This window comes from Elaeis guineensis, chromosome 8, assembly GCF_000442705.2.
Source record: "Elaeis guineensis isolate ETL-2024a chromosome 8, EG11, whole genome shotgun sequence".
In the NCBI taxonomy this organism is placed as follows: Eukaryota; Viridiplantae; Streptophyta; class Magnoliopsida; order Arecales; family Arecaceae; genus Elaeis; species Elaeis guineensis.
The window spans coordinates 51,042,413-51,064,741 of record NC_026000.2 but is presented as its reverse complement, the minus strand read 5'-3'; the positions used below and the strand labels follow the sequence as shown (position 1 = coordinate 51,064,741).

At 35.3% G+C, this 22,329-nt stretch overlaps 1 pseudogene; it reads left to right on the top strand.

The window, feature by feature from the left end:
- The first annotated feature begins 367 nt into the window (after positions 1-367).
- The window catches only part of LOC105034661 (serine/threonine-protein kinase Nek5-like), a 37,612-nt pseudogene continuing 15,650 nt past the window's right edge, over positions 368-22,329 (top strand).

Genomic DNA, 22,329 nt, shown 5'->3' with positions numbered 1-22,329 from the left:
TGCAAACCCCTCCCAGGTCTCGTGTCGCCCCCAGCCACCCATGGCCCCCTCCCCACCCCTGTGTCGCCCCCTGACCCCATCCCCACCCCCATGTCACCCCCGGTCACCCACCCCGACCCTGCAACATCCCTCCATCGGTCGACCCCTCCCCACTCCTATGTCACCCTCGGCCCCCTCCCTGCCTCCTTGTCGCCCTCGACCCCCTCCCCACCCCTGTGTCACCCTCGACCGCCCACCCCCACCCCAGCAACCCCTCCACCCTACAAAATCCTAGCCCTTATGTCACCCCCGATCACCCACCCCCTCCACCCCCCAATGGCCTGATTAACCAAAAAAAAAAAAGGTGACAGATCTTGCGGGAAAAGCGATGGCGAGCAATAGCAGAGCCGGAGAGGCATCGTCCGTGATGGCTGGTGCAAGAGACAGTGAAGCCAGAGAGGGTGAGGGAGAGAGAGAGGGGGAGAGCTTGGAGGGAGCAGGGGGAGAGGAGGGTTTCACGATCGTCGATAGTGGAAGGGACGTCGACTTGATATGAATTAAATGAAGAACTATTAGCGATAAAATTTTGATCGCTAATACCATTATTAGTGATGAAAAATTATTTTCATCATCAATAGTTTCTGTCAAAAAATTTTTCACTAAAAAATTTTTTTCTAAAGAAATTTCATCCAAAAATAAATTATTGGTGATGTAACAAAAAAATTTGCTGTTAATTAGACTATTAGCGATGAAAATATAGTTTCTATCGCTAATAAATTCCATTCAAAAAAAAATTCTTTCTAAAATTTTTTCTTCAAAAAATTAAAAAATATATTTTTAAAATGATTTTTGGATGAATACATCTTTTCATCATTAATAAAATTTTTTTTCCATTAACAAATTTTCTATTCATAATAATTAATAAAATAATATTTTTAAAATATGGTTACTGATGAAAAATAAATTTACATCATAAATATATTTTTATAAAAAAATTTATAAAAAAAATTTAAAGACTATTTATGATGAAAATTAGTTTTACATCACTAATAATTATATCTTTCCAATAATAATTTCACAATAAATTAATTTTGGATTTTCCCATCAAAAAAAATTTCCATCAAAAAAATTTAACAAAAAAAGATATTAAAAAAATATTCATGATGAAAAATAAATTAATTTTTTTAATCTAAAAAATTTTTGGCCTAAAAAAATTTTTCAAAATAATTTCATCAAAAAATTAATTTTCTATTAATCAAAAAAATTTATATAAATAGTTAATTTGTAATTTTTTCTTCAAAAAAAAAATTACATACATAAATAAATATAATTATAATAAAAAGTTCAATTTATATTGCTAATAATTATTATAAGAATAGCTCTTCAGCTTCCGTAATGGAATAGATACTATAGGAGATCGATAGCTTTGAGATTTTCAATCTTCAAGGAGTTCATCTTCTTCTTGGAGTCCTCATTTCGAAAATTTGAGTATGAGAATATCACGGTGATTCTAAGATCGTGAAAAAAATTTATCAAGATTGAGATTTGGAGGATAGGATAGAGATAGAAAGTTAGAGGTCCAAAAGCTCATATGTTGCATGCATATGAAGATCGACCTTGAAAAATTCAAGAGGAATTGTGTGAGCATCAAGGATCTAGCAATTAATCAAAATCAATACAGACCTACGGATAGTGTAAGTTGTGTTATAAAGTATAAACTCATATTTATACTTTGCATTGCTAAAAAGATGAGTGCTCGTATTGTTTGTCTTCTCATGATTGAAACTCCTATAGAGATATATTTAAGCATCGATCGATGCAGAAAATACGATACCTTTTGAGATTGTTGAAGTCATGCTAGAATGTACAACTTAACTATATGGTTTCTATATGAAACAAGGCTCCTTTCATACAGCTTAAGGCAAATATTCTATCAGAAAGATTCATTGATATCACAACAAAAAATAGATGCAATCATCTTATATAAAATCAAAAATTTAAATTTTATAATTTTTTTAATTTTTTATTTTTTACATATTGATGATGATAATATTTTGATCATAAATAATAATATTTATGATGAAAATAAATTTTTCATCATAAATACTTGATTATTTATGATGGAAATTTTTCATCATAAATAATAAGCAACTTTTGATTTTTTTAAATTATTAATTTTTTAAAATATTTATGATGAAAATAGTATTATCATAAATAATTTACTATTTATGATAAAATTTTATTTTCATCATAAAAACTATTTACTTATGAAGAAATTTTTTTATCACAAACAATAAGTAACTCTTATTTTTTTTTAATTTTTAATTTTTTTAACTACTAATGATGAAAATATTTTTATCAAAAATAATCATGAATTTATGATGAAATATTTTTTTTATCATAAAAAATTTTATTTATGATGAAAAATTTTTATCATAAATAATGAGTATTTTTTAATTTTTTAAATTTTTGATTTATTTTAACTATTTATGATGAAAATATTTTCATCATAAATAATCAAGTATTTATGATGGAAATTTTTTTCATCATAAATACTCAATTATTTAAGATGTAATATTTTTATCACAAATAATCTATAATTTTTAAATTTTTTAAATTTTTAATTATTTTTTAAATATTAGTGATAAAAATATTTTCATTGGGAATAAGCTTATTTTTGATGAAAAAATATTTTTCATCATAAATACTTAAATTAGTTATGTTGAAAATATTTTCATCAATAATATTTAAAAATTTAAAATTAAAATAAATGATATATTATTTATGATGAAATATTCATCACAAATAATGTGTATGTATGATGGAATAATTTTTTTATCATTGATAGGCAATTATTTATGATGAAAAATTCATCATAAATATTTTATTATTTATGATGAATTTTATTTTTCATCATAAATATGATTAGTGGCAATAAAAATATTTGCATGATAAATAATTTCATCATAAAAATGCTCTTTCTTTGTAGTATAAACTTTTTTCTCAATATTTTCATTGAGAAAAGCAGTTTTTACATCCATTTGTCAGATTTCATAATCATAATATGCAGCTATAGCAAGTATAATCTGAATGAACTCGAGCATTGCTATTGATAAAAAGTTTCATCATAGTCAATTCCTTATCTTTGCTTAAAATCTTTTGCCAACACCCTAGCCTAGTAGATTTCTACTTGGCTATCTGCTCCAATCTTCTTCTTGAAGATCCATTTGCATCCTACTAGGGTTACACCCTGAGGTGCATCAACCAAAGTTCATACTTGATTGGAGTACACAGAGTCCATTTCAGATTTCATGGCTTCAGACTATTTATCAGAGTTCCTACTCTGGATAGCTTCCGTATAGGTATAAGATCATCATCCTGAATGATATGGACTTCATTGTCATTTCCAATGACAAAACCATATCCTAAAGGTACATTCTATACTCTTTCTGACCTTCGGAGAAGAGGTGTGTGTTGTGGATGTTCTTGATCAATAGATTTAATTGGTTTTAGAATTTCATATTGAGGATCAGATGAGGTAGATTGTAGGTTTTGAACTTCACTTAGTTCAATCATCCTCCCACATCCCTCTTCTTTGATAAATTCTTTTTTCAAGAAAATAGCATGACTACTGATAAAAAATTTTTGTTCAGTAGGATGATAAAAGAGGTATCCAATACCTTCTTGAGGATAATCTATAAATCTATATTTGTCAGTCCTAACACTTAACTTATGTTCAAATGTATTTTTTGTTGCTCCTTAGATTGATTTTGATGATTACAAAGTAGTTGAAGGGGTACTAATGTTTCTCACTTGAAAAAGACTTATTGCTCTTCAGGAACAAAATTGTAATTTTATCAAAACCCTGATTTGAAAGTATCAAATGATAGAACAAAAGATTTGTGATCCACTGGTAAAAATTTTATTGATTTTGGACTTGTATTTTGAAAGATATGCATGATTGAAAATCATGAGTCGACCCATGAGTCGACTCATGGCACATGAGATGACTGGCACGCTGAAATTTCTGACCGGCACAGACTTGGCACACCCTGTGAGTCGACCCATGAGTCGACCCCCAAGGCATGAGTGACCATGAGTCGACCTCTCGGGTTTTAAGCCAATTTTACAGAACCTTGCATCCCATTCGATTCTCTGATATTTTTTCACAGAGGTCGACCCATGAGTCGACCCCCAGGCATGAGTCGACCCATGAGTCGACCCTGTGATGGGATTTTTCCACAATGGGTAGTTTTTAACCCATTTTAAGTGCTTTTAATGCTCATTTATTGTGGTCTAACGGCTCTATTTTAGCCTAGAATTTTTTCACTATTTCTAAAGCTATAAAAGGGACAAAAAGGTGGAAGTCAAAAAAAAGAATTAAGAAGAGAGATTTTGAAAAAGAAATTTCAAGCAAACTTTTCAGCCCTAAGCAAAAGCTCACTCAAAGCATTCAAGAAGCCTTTGATCCAAGCTCACCAACTCCTCAAGTGCACATTCTAGTCTCCAACCACCTTGAGGAAATCAAAAAGGTCTTCTTCTTCTTGAGTAAAGAGTATTTAAAGTCTCATACGCTCATTAAAGGAGCTTTCTTGTGCTTACTTGTGCTATTCATTGTTATACTTTTTTGTGTTATTGTTTTTATTTTGGAAGGGTTCCAAAATAAGGAAAGGTTGATCCGAACCTTGAATCGGAGTGTATAGGGTTGGCTTGTATCCGAAAAATAAGTGGACTAGCTTGGGATAGCTAGAGTCAGAGTTTTCGATGTTTGTATTCGGGTTGAATACAAGATTAGTGGATTGGAATTCCCAAGTAGGAGCTTGGGGAGTGGATGTAGGTGCAAGGTTGGCACCGAACCACTATAAATCCTTTTGTTTGTGGGTGCCTAATTGCTCTTCTTTAACTTTTCATTATTCTCTTGCATTCTAGCTTTTAGCCATTAGCCTTGAATTAATTTTACTCTCCCTATTTATTTAGCTTTTATCAAATATTTTTCATAAGTCATAAGTTAAGCTTAAAATTTTTAGAAACCCAATTCACCCCCCCCTCTTGGGTTGCATAGCTGGGCAACAAGTGGTATCAGAGCCCGGTGCTCTAGCCCTACTTTGATCTAAACAATCAAAGAGCCAAAGATCTATGGCAACTCAAGTCGGCACTTCTCTAGCCGAGGGGCAATCTACCAACCGACCTCCACTTTTCAATGGGTCTAATTACACCTATTGGAAAGCTCGGATGAAAATATTCATTCAAGCACTCGACTATGATATGTGGAGTATCATAGTGAACGGTCCTCACACACCCACTAAAAGTATAGATGGTGTGGAATCAGCCAAACCGAGAAAGAATGGGATGAGGTTGATAAGAAAATGGTCAATTAAATGCTAAAGCAATGAATGTTCTTTATTGTGCTCTTGATGCTAACGAATTTAATCGCATTTCTACTTGCTCGTCTGCTAAAGAAATATGGGATAGGTTAGAAGTAACCCATGAAGGAACCAATCAAGTAAAGGAGTCTAAAATCAACATGCTTGTGCATAAATATGAATTATTTAAAATGGAGCATGATGAGTCCATAACTGAAATGTTTACTCGCTTTACTGATATTATAAATGGTTTAAAGAGTCTTGGTAAGTCCTATACTAACAGTGAGCTTGTAAGAAAGATTCTCAGGTCCTTACCAAGAACTTGGGAAGCCAAAGTGACCGCCATCCAAGAAGCCAAGGACTTGAACATTCTACCCTTGGAAGAGCTTCTTGGATCATTGATGACTCATGAGCTAAGCATGAAGCAACATCAAGAGGAAGAAGTCAAAAAGAAGAGAACAATTGCCCTCAAATCCACAGCTCCACCAGATGAAGAAACTGATGACACTGAAGATGAAGAACAGGATGAAGAGATGGCACTCATTACCCAAAAATTCAAGAAATTTTTGAGAAAAAAGAAACAAGGGATGAGGAAGAGGCCATTCACAAAAGGAGAACAGAGCAAAGAAAAAGAGAAAGACCAACCCCTTATCTGCTACGAATGCAAGAAGCCGGGACACTTCAAGTCCGAATGCCCACAACTGAAGAAGGGTCCCAAGAAGTACAAGAAGAAGGCCATGATGGCCACTTGGAGTGCGAGTGATGACTCAAGCTCCGAAGAGAAAAACTCGACTGAACAAGCCAACCTGTGCCTTATGGCACACGAAAATGAGGTAATTTCTGAAACTCCTAGTGACTTTACATTTGAAGAACTACATGAAGCTTTTTATGATTTAGTTGATGAATTAAAGAAACTAGGAATGAAGAACAAAGATCTAAAATTGAAAAATCAATCTTTATTGAAACAAAATGAAAGCATTTCAATTGAAAAATCCATCCTGCTTCAAGAAAATCAAAGTTTACAGAATGAAATTGCCAAGTTAAAACCATTAGTTGAAAAATTTACCTTGAGTTCAAATAAACTTAATATGATTCTTGAAAATCAAAAGGCCGTGTATGATAAGGCTGGACTTGGCTATAACCCCTTGAAGAAACAAAAATATCTGAAAAATATTTATGTAAATTCTTTAAGTAACAAGTCTTCTAATATTACTTGCTTCAAATGTGGTAGAGTAGGACATAAGTCATACACTTGCTTCTCTAACAAGTCTGCAAACTCAAATATAAAAAAAATATGGGTTCCAAAAGAACCATTATGACTAACCAAAAAGGATCCAAGAAAGCTTGGGTACCTAAAACAAAAACTTGACTTTTGCTTGCAGGTGTGTCTAGCATCCCAAGGAGGAAACAGGAAATGGTATCTTGACAGTGGATGCTCGAGACACATGACTGGTGATGAATCCCAATTCATCACTCTTGATGCTAAGAATGGAGGGATGGTCACCTTTGGAGACAATGGCAAAGGAAAGATCATCGGTATAGGTAACATTGGTATCACTCCCTCCAAATACATTGAAAATATTTTGTTAGTAGATGGTTTAAAGCATAATTTACTAAGCATTAGTCAATTTTGTGATAAAGGATATAAAGTTATTTTTGAATCATCTGTTTGCATTGTAACTAGTCCTATTAATGATGGCATTAAATTTATTGGACATAGACATGGTAATGTTTATATGTAGATTTAAATGATCTAGCCAAAATAAACATGCAATGCCTAGTATCCTTGAATGCTAAAACTAATGAGACTAGTTGGCTTTGGCATCGTAGGCTTGCACATATTAGCATGCATTCTCTTTAAAATTAATTAAGAAAGAATTAGTTCTTGGTTTGCCAAAATTGAATTTTGAAAAGGACAGAATTTGTGATGCATGCCAACTAGGTAAACAAACAAGAGTTTCATTTAAATCCAAAAATATTGTTTCAACCTCTAGACCGTTAGAGCTTTTGCATATGGACTTATTTGGACCTACTAGAACCACTAGTCTAGGAGGAAAATGATATGGTTTTGTAATTATAGATGATTACTCTCGTTTTACTTGGTTTTCTTTTTGGCACACAAAGATGAAACTTTTCATGTTTTCACTAAATTTTACCGAAAAGTCACTAATGAGAAAGGATTTTCAATTCAAAATATTCGAAGTGATCATGGAACTGAATTTGAAAATCAAGACTTTGAAAACTTTTGTGATGAAAAAGGAATAGGCCATAACTTCTCTGCACCTAGGACACCCCAACAAAATGGGATAGTAGAAAGAAAAACAGAACCTTAGAAGAAATGGCCCGTACCATGCTATGTGAAAGCAACCTTCCAAGATATTTTTGGGCGGAAGCAATTAACACAGCATGTTACATTTTAAATCGTGCTTTGATTAGATAAATTTTAAAGAAAACCCCCTATGAGCTTTGGAAAGAAAGAAAACCTAATATTGCATATTTTCATGTTTTTGGTTGCCGATGTTTTGTATTAAATAATGGTAAAGAAAGACTTGAAAAATTTGATGCAAAGTCAGATGAAGCAATTTTTCTTGGTTACTCCTCCACTAGTAAAGCTTTTAGAGTTTTTAACAAAAGAACTTAGTAGTAGAGGAGTCGATACATGTTGTCTTTGATGAATCTAACGATCTTCCTTCAAGGAAGAATGAAGGTGTTGATGATGCAGATCCTCTTATAGAAGGAATGAAGGAGATCACTCTGAAAGATTCAACAATTCAAGATGATGAGGAACATGAAGACAAACAGGATAAGAGAGGTGAAGAACATCAAGAACAACCTCAAGGTACAAATGACCTACCCAAAGAATGGAGGTATGTTCACAATCACCCTAAGGAGCTAATTATTGGTGATCCTATGCATGGGGTAAAAACTCGTTCTTTACTAAAAGATGTATTTAATCATTGTGCTTTTGTCTCTCATCTTGAACCAAAAACTATTGAAGAAGCTGAAAATGATTATAATTGGATTAATGCAATGCAAGAGGAACTTAATCAATTTGAAAGAAATAATGTATGGACTTTAGTATCAAGACCTAAAAATTATTCAATAATTGGCACAAAATGGTCTTTAGGAACAAATTAGATGAACATGGAAATGTAATAAGAAATAAAGCAAGATTGGTTGCTAAAGGTTATAATCAAGAAGAAGGAATTGATTTTGATGAGACCTTTGCACCTGTTGCTAGATTAGAGGCCATTAGACTTCTACTTGCATATGCTTGCTTTATAAATTTAAATTATTTCAAATGGATGTCAAAAGTGTATTTTTGAATGGATATATTGCTGAAGAAGTCTATGTAGAACAACCCCCAGGTTTTGAAAATCATGCTTTTCCTAATCATGTTTTTAAATTAAATAAAGCTCTATATGGTTTGAAACAAGCACCTAGGGCTTGGTATGATAGGCTAAGCAAATTTTTACTAAATAATATTTTTCAAGAGGTAATGTAGACACAACCCTCTTCATTAAAAGAAATCAAAATGATATGTTAATTATACAAATATATGTTGATGACATTATTTTTGGGTCTACTAATGAATCTCTTTGTCAAGACTTTGCTAAGCTCATGCAGGGGGAGTTCGAGATGAGCATGATGGGAGAACTGACATTCTTCCTCGGACTCCAAATCAAACAAACAAAGGAAGGAATCTCCATCACCCAAAGCAAGTACACCAAGGAATTACTCAAAAGATTTAGAATGGAGAACTCCAAAGCAACCCCATGAGCCCTTCATGTAAGCTTGACAAGGATGAAGAAGGTAAATATGTAGACTTAAAATATTATAGAGGTATGATTGGCTCTCTATTATATTTAACTGTAAGTAGGCCTGATATCATGTTTAGTGTTTGTCTGTGTGCTAGATTTCAATCTAATCTTAAAGAGTCTCACTTGAATGCTGTTAAAAGAATCCTTAGATATTTAAATGGTACTCAAACTCTAGGATTATGATACTCTAAGGACTCATTAATTGACTTAATAGGATATTCAGATGCTGATTTTGCTGGATGTAGATTAGATAGAAAAATACTAGTGGAACTTGCCAATTTTTTGGAGTTAACCTAATCTCCTGGTTTAGCAAGAAACAAAATTTGGTAGCACTGTCTACGGCTGAGGCCGAATACATTACAGCCGAAAGTTGTTGTGCTCAAATCTTGTGGATTAAGCAACAACTCGAAGATTTTGGTATCAAATATAATGAAACACCCATAAGATGTGATAACACTAGTGCCATAAATCTTACTAAAAATCCAATTCAACATTCAAGGTCTAAACATATTGAAATAAGACATCATTTTATAAGAGAACATGTTCAAAATAAAGATATAATTCTTGACTATGTTTGTACTGAAAATCAACTAGCCGATATCTTTACAAAGGCCCTAAGTGAGGATAGATTCTGTGAAATTAGAAGAATCTAGGAATTCTTGATCCTTTTGCCTAAATATTTCTCCAATTCTAAGGAATCGATGTCAAAATTTCTTTGAGCTCAATTTTCATCATCTCTCTTGGACCTAAACGCTCAAGATTATACCTCTCACAACTTGTCATTGAGCAAAAATTCTTCTCCCAAAATTCTAAATTTTTTTTCGAAATTTATTCATATTTTTTCTGAAATTTTGTGAATCATGAGTCGACCCCTTAGGATCGACCCAATGGCATACTTAAAATTTTTGGCCAACATCCCACGGGTTCATTTCTTTTTAACTTAAAGCCCGTTCATGAGCCGACCCCTCCTTCTTCGTCTTCCTCCCTCCAAAACTCATCGTTCTCATCTTCATTCTCTCCAAATCCAAAGTTTTAGCCCAAGATCCTTCTCCCATCACCTCTCCACCTCAAATTGCCCCTTGGGAAAGGAGCTTTTCGCATTTTTTCTCCCTTGATTGAAGCGGTTGGAGTGTGCCCTAGCTTCCACCATTCTTCTCCAAATCAGGATTTCTCTCCACCAAAAATCCCTTTCCATCCTCTAATAACCCTCCTTCTCCTCACCCATTTGATCTTCCGAGTCTCCTTGCCTACTCTTGTGGTGAGAATGGCCCCAAAAATGAAACTCCCTCAAAGAAGGAAATCAGTCCGTGAGCTGGAAGAAGGCGTGCGCAGGAAAAGGCAAGCTTCTCAGACCTCCTCTGCTCCCATTCCTGCTTCAGCATCTGCACCAGGTTTCTCTCAGTCTCCTCTCAGCCCTAGCAAAATTTCACTCTCTGACAGAAAGGTAGAAACCGGCAAGAATGTGGACTTCAGATTCTTTGAAAAAGAAGGTTTCTCCTTTGGTTCAAAGATCAAAAACCAAGGTTGGGAATTTTACTATTCTCTCAAAGAAGTTACATATGTAGATTTGGTTAGAGAGTTTTATCTGAATCTGTGCTATGGCAATGGAACAGTAACTTCTACTATTAAGGGAATTGATATCTGCTTAGATCTTATTATTTTGGGAGAGATTCTATATTTGCCCTGTGAGGGATATTCAAACATGGAACTCCCAGTGAAGGAAGAAGGGATCAATGTGATTTTAGGAGGAACCTACTCGGGAAGTCTAAATAAATTAGAAGCAAAGATCTGGTCAATTGAAATGAGAATTCTACATCAATTAGTAACAAAGCTTTTCTTCCCGAGAAGTGGTAGACATGACCTCCTTTCAGGTCGTGACATATGTATCATGTTTCATGTGATCACCCAAACCCCCTTAAACCTCCCAGCTTTAATGATTGAGGCCATGAGAGAAACACTGAATAGATCCAAGGCACATCTGCTTTTTGGTATGACCCTCACACTGGTATTCAGGAGGTTTGAAGTTAGTTTTGAGGGGAAGACATCTGCTAGGCTTTCTCACTCTGACACCATCAATCAGCACACTTTGCACCGCATGGGATTCACTAGGATCGATGGTGGTTGGATAAAGGGTGCAGAAGAGAGAGTTGAGGACAGAGTTGAGGACAGAGCTGAGGAAGAAGGTCCCTCATCACCTCTCCATGACTTCAGGACAGCATCTCCAGACATCTAGTTTGTTTCAGATCCAGAGGCTGGCCCTTCAGAGTCCACCAGGAGGCACACACCAGTTCAGCAGCCAGACAGCAGAGCACCTCCCTCAGAGTTCAGATTGGCTGATGATCAGATTGAGCTGATTTCTCAGCGTGTGGCTTCCTTGCTTTCTCGTCAGTGGAGCACTTCAGCCTTTGCACCGGGATCCACATCATTAGATGCATCTGATCAGACCTTGATCCCCCACATCTCTACTATTTTTCAGATGATCTCAGATCAGTCAGTTCAGTTTCAGCAGCTCGAGGGTTACATTTTGAGACTGATTGGGAGAGTACTTGACTTGCAGAGGCAAGTGTTAGCTCTGGCCCATCCACAGCCACAGGAGTGCACTATTGAAGTCTCAGACCTAACTACGGAGGCTGGCAGACTTAGAGGTGTATTAGAGGGTGGATTTGATTTCTTGAGGAGAGAGATCAGAGGCTCTAGTGAGCATACTTCTACACAGTTCACTGCACTGCTTCAGTTCGTTTCGAGAGCTCTGAACCTTCTTGACACCATCAGGCTCTCTCTTGCAATCCAGTCTATGGCTTCTCAGCCTTCAGGATCATCTCGCCCACCTACTCGTGCCAGCACCTCCACTCGTGGCAGAGGCAGACGTGGTAGAGGATGAGTCCTTGGTCGTGATCCATCATCTCCCCACCCCATCTCTGATACATCTGATTCTGATCCATCTAGTCATGAGCTCCACTAGATCCTTGTAGCTAGCCTTGTCTGTTGTTCTTTCTAGGATCTATCTTTTGGGCCATGTAATGATATTAACTGGTTGACTTTTATATTATGGAATATGTATTGGAACAGCTATGGTACCAATCACCTTTTGATTATATATCTACTCTTTGTCTTTTAATGTATGTTGCTATTTCATATCTATGGTACTCAATGGCATATTTTGTTTTATGATTGCTGTATTCAGGGGGAGTAAACATTAATGTCAGTAAAATTAATGATTAGCACAAGAAGTTTGAAGAAATAAAAAGAGAGAGAGAAAATGTATTCAAAAAAAGAGGGGGAGTTAACAATGTTTGATGATGTCAAAAAGGAGGAGAAATTAAAGAAAAATATAAAAAGCAAGATTGATAAAAGATTTAAAAATAAAATGAGTGGATTGGGAGAAATTAAAGAAAAGTATCAAACTTTAAAATTACTTCTTCGACATGCTCTGATACACTTAAAATTTGACATGCTCTAATATACTTTAAAATTAATTCTTAGACATGCATTGATACACTTAATTTTTAAACATGCTCTGATACCAAAATTAAATAATCAAATGAGAATGAGCGAATTTTCAAGATGTTAAGAAAATTGAAAAATAAGCAAATGAGATATTTTCAAACACGCAATTTTCAAATCCTAAGGTAAATTCTGCTTTGCTCTAATAACAAAAATAAATTTTCTGCTCTGATACCAGAATCACATAATCAAATGAGCAAAATTTCAAATCATTAAGCAATAGGCAAATTGTTTATGCAAATGGGCACATGTATCACATGCCAAAAGAATCAATCTTCTTTTCAAGCAAATGCACTTATAAGTTGGTAGTAAATTTCCTATTTATCTTCAAACTACCTATAATGCATTTCATTCCTTGAAATTCATGCTCATTGATTCATATATATGCTTTTGTTCAAGTGTTTTGTCATCATCAAAAAGGAAAAGATTGTTGCTCCTTAGATTGATTTTGATGATTACAAGCAGTTGAAGGAGTACTAATGATTTTCACTTGAAAAAGACTTATTGCTTTTCAGGAGCAAAATTGTAATTTTATCAAAACCCTGATTTGAAAGCATCAAATGATAGAATAAAAGATTTGTGATCCATTGGTGAAAATTTTATTATTTTTGGACTTGTATTTTGAAAGATATGCATGTTTGAAAATCATGAGTCGACCCATGAGTCAACTCATGGCACAATGAGTTGTTTGGCACACAGATTTTTTGGCTTGGCACAACCTGTGAGTCGACCCATGAGTCGACCCCCAAGGCATGAATCGACCCATGAGTCGACCCCTGCTGTTTTTAGGCCAAAAATCACAGAACCTTGTCTTCTGGTTGTTTTCTGTTGTTCTTCCACAGAGATCGACCCATGAGTCGACCCCCAGGCATGAGTCGACCCATGAGTCGACCCCTGTGACGGGATTTTTCCGCAACGGCTAGTTTTTAACCCATTTTAAATACTTTTAATGCTCATTTAATGTGGTCTAACGGCTCTTTTTCAGCCTAAAATATTTTTCACTATTTCTTAAAGCTATAAAAGGGACAAAAAGGTGAAAATCAATAAGAAGAAAATAAGAAAAAAAAAAAGAAGTATCAAGAAGAGAGATTTTAAAAAAAGAATTTCAAGCAAACTTTTCAGCCCTAAGCAAAAGCTCACTCAAAGCATTCAAGAAGCCTTTGATCCAAGCTCACCAACTCCTCAAGTGCACATTCTAGTCTCCAACCATCTTGAGGAAATCAAAAAGGGTCTTCTTCTTCTTGAGTAAAGAGTATTTAAAGTCTCATACGCTCATTAAAGGAGCTTTCTTTGTGCTTACTTGTGCTATTCATTGTTATGCTTTGTTTGTGTTATTGTTTTTGTTTTGGAAGGGTTCCAAAACAAGGGAAGGTTGATCCGAACCTTGAATCGGAGTGTATAGGGTTGGCTTGTACCCAAAAAATAAGTGGACTAGCTTAGGATAGCTAGAGTCGGAGTTTCCGACGTTTGTATTCGGGTTGAATACAAGATTAGTGGATTGGAATTCCCAAGTAAGAGCTTGGGGAGTGGATGTAGGTGCAAGGTTGGCACCGAACCACTATAAATCCTTTTGTTTGTGGGTGCCTAATTGCTCTTCTTTAACTTTTTATTATTCTCTTGCATTCTAGCTTTTAGCCATTAGCCTTGAATTAATTTTACTCTCCCTATTTATTTAGCTTTTATCAAACATTTTTTATAAGTCATAAGTTAAGCTTAAAATTTTTAGAAATCCAATTCACCCCCCCTCTTGGGTTGTATAGCTGGGCAACAAGTGCTTTGTTTACCACATCTACATAAATTGTCAATTCATATGGAACCACTTATTTTCGAATCTCAGTTTTCAGTCCCATCTCAAACTTGTGAACACGTTTTTGCTCACCATCCACTAATCTCGAAGTAAATTTTGCTAACTTTGTAAATTTTGCTTCATATTCAGTCACACTCATACCCTTTTGCTTTAAATAAATAAACTCTTACTCTTTCTGGATCCTTATACTCCGAGGAAAATACTGATCATAGAATGCAATCTGAAATCTTTTTCAGGTAAGTATTTCGCCATCTTGTTCATACTCGTGCTGTAGTCGCTGACACCAGTTGTATGCTTCTCCTTGTAGTAAATAAGCTGCATATCGAATATTTTCTTCATTAAGACACTCTTGGACAGCGAAGGCCTTCTCCATCTCCATTATCCAGTTATCAGCCTCCAAAGGTTCAGTAGTCCCCTTGAAAGCTGGAGGAGCAAGCTTTTTAAATTCTGAAATGTTGTTCTGTTGTACTGGTTGCTCTCTATGTTGTGGTGGTGGATGCTGATGTTGTTGTGTATCTCGTTGTATCTGCTGTTGTTCAAGCATTTGCTGTTGTATTTGTTATTGCGCTTGTACCATCCTGATTAGGGTCTGCATTAACTGAGCCATATCTAGTTCCTGACGTGCTCTCGAAGTACTCCCATTAGGATCTACGACTCCCTCCTTCTGAGGGGTGCCACTGATCAGATGGGGAGTGCTACCATCCCGTGGTTGTGATGTCTCTCTTGCAATTCCTTGAGTAGTTCTTATCATTCTACGAGGAGGCATGATAACCTTGTAGTAGTAAAACCTTATTAGATTCATTTATCTATTTGTTAGGATGGGTTTATTATGATGCTCATACTTTATCGTCCTAATATTTCTAATGTTTACCCACCTACACTCATACTATGTCTAATTCTATGTGTCATAATTTATCTATTTATGCTCTGATACCATATTAATTATCACACCCCCGGCCCGAGATCGCGAGCAGGAGGTCGCGGCAACTGCCGCATACTTATGAAGAACTCTCTCCATAAGCATGCAAGACATCTTATCACGATATCAATGCATCACAGTGGAATAAATTCAAATAATTATTATTCAACTTTAATTCAAGTAATTAAAATAAATATCTTACATCCAATAAAATTTTACTAAAAATAAAACAATAGATTTAAGTTCAATGAAGTTGACAATGCTAAATCTCACCTCTAAAAGCTCTGTCCCAATATTTCTTCCCACGCTCAAAGTTAATTATCTGAATCTGAAAAATAGAAAGAAAGGTAATGAGCTAGACAGCCCAGTAAGTAACAAATATCTCAACTAGATATTTCAGATATTATATAATTTTCAAGAACAATGTTGCAAATAAACATAAAAATATATTTCATGCTAATTTAATACAAATCCAATATTTTCAAATATTCACATATAATATAATCATAAATCCGATTCGATTCAAAACACTCGTAACTCAACAGCCTCGACTATGACCAACGTTTAACCCCCATTAGCGGGGTCCACAGAATACCAGCGCACAACCCCCACTGGCAGGGTCCACAAACACCAGCACACAACCCCCACTGGCAGGGTCCACTGAGTACCAACGTATAATCCCCATTGACGGGGCCCACTAAAACATAGTTAGGCTGAGAGCATAAATCCGATCTGTATCAAAATACTTTTGTATCATAATATATCATAATTTTTCACTGAACATGTGCATAATCGATGTACCATAATATTTCAAAAGCACTTTTCTTTCAAAATATAATTTCATAAATCATGCATAATTTCAGAGAATAATTGTTTATTTTCAGAATAAATATAAAATATCTCGAGAAGATGATTCATTACTTACCTTTCACGGAGCACTAAATGAATAGATCGACTAACTTCTAGGAGATTCTTCAGTGCCTATTATCCAAAATTATATTTTTACATAAATTTTAATTCAAAATTAAATCTAAACAAATCTCAAATCAAAACCTCACTTAAAATCAGACTCTTCCCTAAACTTGATCAAAATCATCAAAATGAAGTCTTTCACTATGCTAATTATAGAGGAATAACTTTGGAGAGAGAAATCCATCAAGAGAGAGAAACAATCTAGAGAGAGAAAATTTTAGAGAGAGAAAGTCCAATTCTAGAGAGAGAAAGTAAGGGTTCAGACTGAAAGAAGAGAGAGAAACTCTCTCTCATTTTTTTATTTTATTATTTATTTATATATATATATTATATATTATATATTTTTATTATTTTTATTATTATTTTTATTTTCTTTTCTCTTTTTTATTTTATTTTCTTTATTTTCTTTTTTTTCTTCTTTTTCTTTTCTTTTTTTTTCTCTTTTTCTTCTTTTTTTTTCTTTTTCTTTTCTTTTCTTTTCTTTTCTTTTCTTCTTCTTTTTTTCTTCTTCTTCTCTCGGGCTCCTTCCAGGCCGAACAAGGGACCGATGGTTCTCCTCTTTTGATCGATCGTTTAGGTCGCGGCCGCCCCGACAGAGACCGACGGCAGAGGGGGGGCCACTCCCCCAGTTACGGAGAAGCATGGCCGGCGGTTGATTGCGATCGCCGGCGTCGGAAAATCCAAAGGAAAAGAGATCAAAACAGAAGTCTCTTTTTCCGATCAAGAATCGACGACTCCCGTCGCCGGCAGCCGCGCACAAAGGCACAGGAGGAAGGGAAAAGAAGAGAGGAAGAGAAGGGGAACTCACCTCGGCCTCCGATGACCCCACCGGCGAGCAATCACGGCGAGAATAAAACGGGTGTCCGCGGCTCCAAATCGAGAAATTAGGGAGAAGGAGAGGGGAAGAGGGCCAATGATCGATTTCTAAAGAAGGGGAGGTCTTTTTATAGAGGGCTCTAGGACTCCAAGAGGTCTTAGGACTCCGATTCTGAGGTTTGATTGGAGAAGAAGACTCCTATCGAGAGTCTTCTTCCCGATCCCCTATTTTCCTTATTATTATTATTTTTTTGAATGGGCTTGGGTCTTTTAAATCGGATTTGGGCTTGGGCTTGAGCTATAACAGGATCAATACGAGATAACGGTGCAGATTGGCCGAGGTGCCTTTGGAGCGGCAATTCTTGTGAATCATAAAGTGGAGAAGAAGAAGTAGGTTAACATCAGCTCTTTTTGCTTAAATTTGTTTATTTTGCGAGTACTGTTCAAGGGGTCTTTATTCAACTGCTTATGGGTTTCTGGATTTCAGGTATGTCTTAAAGAAAATCAGGCTTGCACGGCAAACTGAGCGCTGCAGAAGATCTGCTCATCAGGAGGTCAGTGAAACAGATGTGATTTTGTTTTGCCTGTTCTAGGTTGTTTAGAAACTTTCTAATCTTTGTAAACATTTGAGTGTAGATGGCTCTCATTGCACGGCTGCAACACCCTTTCATAGTGGAGTTCAGGAAAGCGTGGGTGGAGAAGGTTTGAAGACGAGTAGCTTAAACTCACATAAATTTATCTTGTTTATAGCTTATATCTAGATTATGCTTCTCAATACAGGGCTGCTATGTTTGTATCGTTACAGGATACTGTGAAGGTGGAGATATGTGAGTGCACTTCTGATATCAAATGTCCTTTATTCCATGAAAAGAAATTTGGTTTGCATAACTTATTATCTGTGGCATCTGGCAGGGCTGAGTTGATGAAGAGATCAAACGGAGCATACTTCCCAGAAGGGGTAATGTCAACTTTCTGGATAATTCGATTAAAAAATAATTTTATGTGCTGAGTGTTAACTGATAATTGTTACTGCTCAGAAACTGTTGAAATGGTTCGTGCAATTATTATTAGCTGTTGAATACCTGCATTCCCACTTTGTTTTGCATCGCGACCTCAAGGTTTGTGATTGGATTAGAAGCAACTGCATCTTTCTTGTTGCATAGTAGAATGTTGCATGATTCCTGCTGGCCAAATAATTTTTGGGCCTTCTTGGCAGTGCTCAAATATATTTCTGACTAAGGATCAAGATGTTCGGCTTGGTTAGTGACTCAGGGCCCTTAAATATTTAGAGACCTAGATTTCTTAACATATTTTTAACTTTTACTTTTTGCCTCTGTATTTCTCATTTATGTGCAGGGGATTTTGGACTTGCTAAAACCCTCAAAGCAGATGATTTGGCTTCTTCTGTATGTGCAAGTTTACTTAATTTTTCAGTTTCAAATTTTCGTGATATGTTGGATTATTGTTTGGGATTTAGTGGTTTAAATAATCAATATTTGCCATTCCTTCATATTTTTTATGTGAAAAATGCTGTCTGAGTAATCAAAAACCTGGGTACATTTGATGCTGCCTGGTACAGGTAGGTAAGAACGGTATAGAAACTCTGAGAAAAACTTGACCAGATATGCTAGCATTATCCAACTTTATCTGTTCCTTGGTCCAAATTTGAGGCACCAAGTTGTAACTCCAAGAAAAAAAAAAAAAAAAAACAATGTACCTGATTCTAGAATTTCATATCAACTCTATGTGCTTCCACCAAGAAGGAAAATGACGAAGAAAACTGATTCTAATGGTATTTTTTCCAGCCCATGATTTCCCTCAAGGACATTAATCTATAGCATGGTAACTTTGTTGCAATCTCTTCTTGTGTTGTGGTCTTGACATACCATTGTTTTGATTTTAGATGTTCTCTATTTTGGCATTTTCCTCCATTGGAACTCTGTCAGTAAACTAATGCCATATTTTAGAAAATGTTGCTATGAAAACAATGTTTATTACTGAAAGTTAATTTGAATGTAAGTCTTATTTCTTTAGGGTCCAGGAAAATAGATTTATGCCATAGTAGTACCCATAATAGCTAAATGACATCCCCAATGTTTTAGATTCTTTTGTTTTTGTTGATATAATGCTGTTGATTTTGCGATGCTTGCCATGCCATTAAGAGACTGATGGCTGGGAATTTGCTTTATTTAGGTTGTTGGAACTCCCAATTACATGTGTCCAGAGCTGCTTGCTGATATTCCATATGGATTTAAGTCAGATATCTGGTCTCTTGGTAGGATGATTTAGTAAATTGCAAACTTTTCCTTGAAGATGCTTTGACAAAGAGAAATACTAAATCCTGATCTTTGAATGGAATTTTGATGAGCAGGTTGCTGTATGTATCAGATGGCTGCTCATCGACCTGCTTTTAAAGCTTTTGTAAGTTTCTTTCATCTCTTTTTTTTTTTTTTTGAACTCTAGAATTATTGTAAAAGTTGATTTGATGGCATTATATCTCGGTAATGGCTGTTTGTAATCTATTCCATTAGATTAGATTGTCCTTCCTAATATCAGTGCCAGGTTACAACTTATGTTGAATATGATCGTTATGTCTCGTATCTAACTCTATCAGGTGAGGTAAAATACTAGCCTATGGTGTGTTTGCTTTCTGACTTTTCTGCTTCTCAAGAAAAGGGGAATGATATAAGGTTAACCGATCCTGGGCATTGTAATTTTATATATATGCGAAACAAAGACATGGTCACTACAACTGACTTTTCTAATGTAAAAAAATGCAAAATTCAATGTTTTATGAAGATAGATTGTTTTTAAATAGAGGAAGATGTTAAGTTAAAAAGAAGCTCTTGCATTCTCCTATTAACCACTACCTCTAACTTAAAAGAATGCAACACTTCTACGAAGCTTCAAGTGGTCTAAGTTCAAAACATATTCACATAGATTCAAGCATTTGCTAAAAGCTTGAAACAAAATGTTTGGGCTGAACTGTTTTGAAGTTCCAACAATTATATCGAAATGGACCTTGGAAACCAATAGATGATCATTTAATCTCTGTTTCAGAAATTTGGCCCTTATTTTACTTGTTTCAGCTAAAGGAAGACTGATTGTGAGCTAGTCATAGTAACTTTTTTGTTTAGATTCATTTTTAAATTTTCTATTTTCTTTTAAATTGTCTTGGGAGTAAGTCTTTAGCATTTCATGCTCTTTCAGTCAATATCAATGAGAACAAGTTTTGACCGGCGTTGGCTTTTTAAATCCATAGGAAAGATATTATTTTTTATCATTGGCTGAAACATGTGCTAAGATTGATTTGAATTATCGTTGGCCATATTGCCCAAACCAGAAGTTCGAGGCTTACCAAACTGAATCTACAGGGATCCAGGACAGTCTGCCCTATTGGCTTGGAACCATTCAAATAAACATGAAATAACTATTTCTAATATTCACTATAAAGAATCATGATCTGGTGAACTTGATGCTCAATGTAACCATATGTATATACTATATAGTATTATTTATATAATATAAGCTTCATTGGTCAAACCACAAATGAAATCCATTATAGATATTTTAGCGAAACAATTGGTAATCATAAAATGAAAGCTTTTAAGGACAAGATGCAAAGATCTGATATGAATTATGCTTTGGAAATATCTAAACCTACTTATCTTGATCTTTAGGTCTTATGAAACATATAGCATGATTAAGCCCATCATGCATTTTCGAAAGTGCAACATGTGTATCCATCTTATGACCACTTGATCCATTAAGAAGAAAATTTAAAAAATTTTGAAACATTTGATTTTCTTCTTAAAAATTTTGAAACATTTGATTTTGGTTTCTAGGAATTCTACATAATTTTCATCATTGTAAGCTTTGTGGATTCTCCATTTTAATGCCTTGCATTCCTTTTATTATCACTCATTTATTAATAGGAAACATTGGAAATGCCAAGTATTAAGATAATGTAGGATTAGAAGGTTTGGGCATATTGGCCTCATGCTGGCAAGGAGTAGGCAAACTATGCTATGTATACCCAATTTAGCTGAACCACGTGCAAACCACCTGAATTGTATCAGATTGCACCCAAACCCAGCCCTAGCCAGTTCCTTTAGACAACTACTAAGCGAGTCCGTTTCCTTTTCCTTTTCCACCATTGAAGATAGAAGAGAGCTTTAAAGGTATTGGGGAGGCTTCTAGTAGCCTAATTACCTTTCAGTCATCAATCAAGATATATAGTTTTTCAATGTAGTTTTAATTGCAAGTAATATGAAAATATATATTATATTAAAAATAAAAAAAATTAGTACAGCTCGAATAGGATGACTTGGGAATCTCCATCAATACAACATATCTATGCTATATTTATAAAAATGGCACTTGAAATCAGGGAATATTCTTTATCGATTCTGTCTATCAATTTTTATACCAAGAATACCCTCTATTTATCTTCAAAATATGTTAATTATCTCACTAGCTTTCTTATCTTTAACTACCCCAGGTGTTCTTTCCTCCTTTCCAATCAGATCGGACTTCTTTTGTAGAACTTCAAACAAATTGGACTGTCTTTGTTTCTTTAATTCGTCTCCCAAAAAGATTAGATTCTCAGCTTACTCTATCCCTGCTTTTTAACATCCATTGCACATGCTTGGCTGCTTGTTTATACAAAAATTTTTACTTTAAAATAATAAAAAGTAAAGAAAGGCAAAAAAGAGAGGCCAAGATAGACCATACCAAAGGTGTACCAGCCAATGATTGCTGAACTGATTCAAAATGGATGGTTCAATCTGTATTGAACCAGATAGATACCAAGTCAGGATGGTTCAGTAGGTCATGCCGATTAAATGATAAAATCCCATCCCCTATGTCAATGGTTCGAGAGCCTTCGACAGCTCTCTCATTTGATCTCTCTTTCTCTCCCTCTCTTTCACTCATCCTCTCTTTCCTTTCTTCCCTTCCTCTCCTTGTTTCAGTATGCCCTAGCATGGCATAGTAGAATCATGTACCATGTTGAATCGGTCTCCGGCCAGTGCATGCCTCAATACCGGTCAGACCTCGGTACTAGCTGAGCCAAAATGTATCTGTCGGTATCATATGAGATTTGGCATGTTGTAGTGGTAGGCCATCAGTACACCTTGGTCTCTTGAG